This window comes from Strongylocentrotus purpuratus, unplaced genomic scaffold, assembly GCF_000002235.5.
Source record: "Strongylocentrotus purpuratus isolate Spur 01 unplaced genomic scaffold, Spur_5.0 spur5_scaffold_1, whole genome shotgun sequence".
Classification (NCBI taxonomy): domain Eukaryota; kingdom Metazoa; phylum Echinodermata; class Echinoidea; order Camarodonta; family Strongylocentrotidae; genus Strongylocentrotus; species Strongylocentrotus purpuratus.
Genome location: NW_022145594.1, coordinates 36,552,822 through 36,557,480, shown reverse-complemented (window position 1 = coordinate 36,557,480; position 4,659 = coordinate 36,552,822). Strand labels below are relative to the sequence as shown.

Sequence of the window (4,659 nt, the reverse complement as noted above, 5' to 3'; positions counted from 1 at the left end):
CATTGCCATCACGAATCACGATCATCACCACCACCATCACCATTAATTGCCATCATCACCATCACGTTAAGGACCAGCATTGCCATCATAAGCACCCTCATCATCACCACCATCAGCATTGCCATCAAGATCATCATCGCCATCATCACTATAATCATCGTCATGATCACTGTCATCATGATCGCCATCACCATTGCCATCATCATAATCACCGTCATCATTATCATCATCACCATAGCCATCATGATCGCCTTTACCACTGACATCATCACAATTGCCATCATCTCCACCGTCGCCATCATCTCCACCATCGCCATCACCACCATCACAATCATCGTCACCAACATATCAAAATATGTCAATGCTTGACTATGTATATTATGTTTACCTGTGTAGGTACTATTTCTGGATGAAATACAAATCTGCAAAAAATATCTTTTAAAAAGATTGTTTTTTCTTTTTTCTTTTGTGGGGTGGGGGGGGGGGCTATTATTTAACAGGTCTGTGTAATTTACATTTCTTAATCAAAATTCATGCTAACTAACCCAGGAGAAGACCAGCTCTGGTTTCTTCTGAATAGCCTAGTAAACGGACAACGGTTAAACAAAAAATGTATTATTTAACACTACTACTAATAATAAATGCGATAGGACTAGCGATAAAATTTGCATTTTCTAATTTTTATATTTTATTTATGAACTGACTTTGACATTTATATTGAGACCATCACACGCATAAAATGTGTCGCTGAGAATAAAAGTATTATTATTGTTAAATATTGTTAAATTGTATAAAGGTGACAGTTCTTTTTTCTTCTTCCTCGGTAAATGCTACTTCACACAACGAAGATTGACGTCTGTCCATGTTCCGCAAGCTTCGATGGTTGAGTGCGTCAGAAAAACAACAACAAATTATTGTTGTTCAGTCAGTTTTCTATTAATATAATAAATGCTTTGTTCGTGTGAAGCTCTGGAATCACACCTTGGAACTTTGGAAGTATCAGAGATTTTTATTTATTGAAAGGATTAAGCTTAACAAAATCCGTCTCGTCCTCCCAAACTCCCCGTTTAAGATTATTTGTTCCAACGTGGAGCAAAACTGCTGATGAGTCTTCAAATAAATAACCATTAAAACGAACAAAGGCATGGAGTCCAGCAAATGTTGATCCAGGAATGCAATGGAGACTGATGTGTGATGTCTGTCAATGTCCCGCAAGCTTCGATGGTTGAGTGCGTCTGTCAGAAAAACAACAACAAATGATAAGAAGAATAAAATGGCTCAGTTCGATGTATGGGGATTTGAAAAGAACTTATCAAAGTAGCTAACCGTTTATGGTAGACAAAACTGGCTTGCTTTCAAATTTATTTTTAAATGAAAACAAATTACAGGTGTCAGATTCATGAAGTTTCCCTTCATTTTTCAAGTTCTAAAATGTAAGTGTTTAACTTTTACTTTGGCTTTTTGTTTTAATTCTGCTCTGTTCATAATCATAATAGGCTATATACAACTCGCACAAGGAAAAGCTGCTTATTTCTGTGATTGGCTGTAAGGTTTGAGTTGACCAGAAGGCAGAACCAAAGTTTGAGAATCCCAAATTAATAAAATTAATTGTCCTGTAATTTGTCATTCCAAATCCAATATCCAGCTCAGCTCAGCTCAGGATTCCAGTTCTTTACAATTCGATCACAGTTATCAAACCCCTTTCATTACTTGTCTAAACATGTTTAAACCCTTGTAAATATACATTTAAAACATATCATTTGATCTAGATTAATAACAAATAGCAATGACTGATGAGCAGTGTCAGCAGTCGATTTATTTACATTGCTGTCGATTTGCGACAACAAAAACTAAAAAGCTGACAAAAATATATACACATGGGACTACTCTGTGCGCCACACAATAGCACAGCGATCCACAAGAAACCCCGCCATACCCGACTAAAAGGCCGTAACCATAGCAATTTCCCGCGGTTTCGAATAATTGTCCGTCTACTTCCGGTAGATTTCCAAAATATAGTCCAATAATTTGGGCATATTTCTTATTCAAACATTACTTGCGTCTACGTGTTTTCAACATCAAACGATGGACTGGTTATCAAAGTCGACGTAGGACGCAAAAATTCGAAAAAATATTATCAATACCAGTCAGGAACTAGCAAAATACGGCACTATGTAATGAGTAGTTAATTTCCGAGGACTAAAAAAACGCTCTTTTTGTTTGCGATAAAAGTAAGCAAAAAAAAGAACAGCGAAAATTTCAGAGATTGACTTACCCCACGATTCCGCCATGATGAATTGCACTGTAAGCCATACGAGGCCGACAAAATGATGCTACCAAAATCCCGTGGCTGGTCTCGTGTTTTACGAGAGCGTTGTAAGCGAGCTTTTCACCGAACGGGAATCTGAGTAAAATTTGCCGCACAGCCTCATTATCGTGCACGCTGCGGTCTGACTGCAAAAAATAAAAAAAAAACTAAGTGGAAATAACTGTGATATTGCTCGAAAAAGACAGGAATGTAGAATCCAGATTCGAGAAAAAGTCATCTCCCATAGGGATTACACGCAAAAAGTAATGGATCAAGTGATAATAGGGTAATAATAAAGTAAATATGGTTGTTTATTACATTAATTGCATTCTACGTGTTTTAATATTCAAAGGAGAAAGGTCAAAAAGAAAAAAAAAGTGAAGAAGAAAATTGTTTGAGACGCCCGTACTCGAACCTGGGTCACCGGAATGGAACTCAAGTGCGTTACCGATATACCAAAACATTTCCCATAGCGATTACACGTGAACGGAAAATGGAATTCTCAAATCCCACTTTGCAAGTGAAATATGAGCATGATCCCGGCATCGGAACATTGGTAATAGCTCATTGTCTGAGCTACAACATACTCAAAGCTCAGCGAAAACAAAGCTAAAACGACGGAGTTATTGCTCGCGAATGACGGGAATGTAGAATCTAGGTTTTAGAAAAAGTCATGTCCCATAGAGAATACACGCAAAATGTGAAAAATTGACATGCCTCCTTTAATCGCAAAAATACGCCATGATGCTTTTGTCAAAATGAAAAATCGTGTAACTGCATTTGTAGAAAATTGTCTCAGCTAGAACATTTTAAAATTTGGAAGAAAATTGATCAATATTTACAGAGATACAATCAATTTTCCAAAAGTCTGCTGACGTCATAATATGCAAATTGAAATTTTGAGTTCGGAGGCCATTATGATGACGTCATGAGTTAATTGAAGGTCAAATGAGACATGAAATCATATCTCCAACTCATAATCTATCCAAATATGAAGAAAAAATTTGGGGGTCCCTGTGCATCCCAAAGCGCACGTCCGCGCGTGCTGTCAACTTTGACGTTCGCTCATTGCGTTATTACTGGTCAGAAAAAGGTGAACAAGGTATCAAAATGCTTGGGAAAATGTGCCATATATGATGACAGAGAAAATGTTGCGATTCTATGTTGCAAATGCCAGTACGCGCGGAAACGCCCGCACATAAGTTGCGCCCAGAAATTTTGAAAATGCTTAAAATGGCCTGAAACGTGTGCAAACAAAAATTTGGGACGAATTGGAGCATTTAAAAATGTTGATGTACGCTTACGCGCGCGTCAAGGTGCGCGCGTAACTTTTTTCGACATTTTTTGTTGACCTTTTACCTAAAATTGATGTATACTAAATATGGTTGATTTTTGATGACTCGTTATCGAGATATGATAATGACCTGATTTTTACAAAATGGCTGGCACGTAGATGACGTCACGATGACCCCATGACCTTAAAAAGGTCACAGGAACTTGATATTATAGGGCCTGATGACTGATTGACCATGTCGATTTCGAGTAAACGTGTACACAAAAAAGTGTACGGAAGGAATAAAAATAAATAATGAATACAGAAAGAAAGAAAGTTCTGACGAAATTAAGAGGTGATCTGTTTAGTATATAGGTATGTTTATTAAAAATGAATCATATGCATATATAGACGTGTTGTTTTAAAACTATATTCACAAACAATGCAGGTCCAGACACTCAAGCTTCAATATCTCCAGCGTTCCACACCAGCCTCATCACATCACCTGGCAGAAGCACTTTGTTCTATGCCAAACCTGACTGACCTGCTACTCTATGGAGGGGATCTCACTGAGGAGTTCTACTCTACATTGAAAGCAACAGGATCATCCATACCGGTATGTTTATACTAATGTGAATGTCATGGAAAAGGGCTACTAGAAAAAGAAACAGCAGTAGTAGTTATATGGTGCACATGCTGCATGTATCCAAACACCCTTTTAAAAATCCATCCACTTGGTGTATTGGAAAAATCATGAAACATGGGAGAAAACAACACTACACATAATGATTCAGTTTAAATTCTAGTGTGTATGACATTAATATCATTTTGAGTGATAATCAATATCCAAGCTTGTCTAGTTCTGATTGACAGGAAAAATATTTCATGTAGCTTTTGTAACACTCAGCAAATTTTGATCAAGGATTACATTTACCAAACCTTTACATTAGCCACATCCTCCTAACTTAGGGTTATTGTGCACATGAAACCAGAGTAATGAAAACCTTCACTATGTTAACACTTCGGAGACGACGGGGAGTGAGTTCAGTTCAGTTCAGTTTAGTTTATTTTATTTTTG

The 4,659-nt window shown here is 37.2% G+C and overlaps 1 long non-coding RNA gene across 1 annotated transcript; it reads right to left on the bottom strand.

The window, feature by feature from the left end:
- Positions 1-680: 680 nt before the first annotated feature.
- Positions 681-2,440, bottom strand: LOC105438622. The gene is made up of 2 exons (XR_971024.2): positions 2,276-2,440; positions 681-1,235 (listed from the first exon to the last, which is right to left on the bottom strand). It is a non-coding gene; the product is annotated as an uncharacterized LOC105438622 (long non-coding RNA).
- Between the last annotated feature and the right edge of the window lie 2,219 nt (positions 2,441-4,659).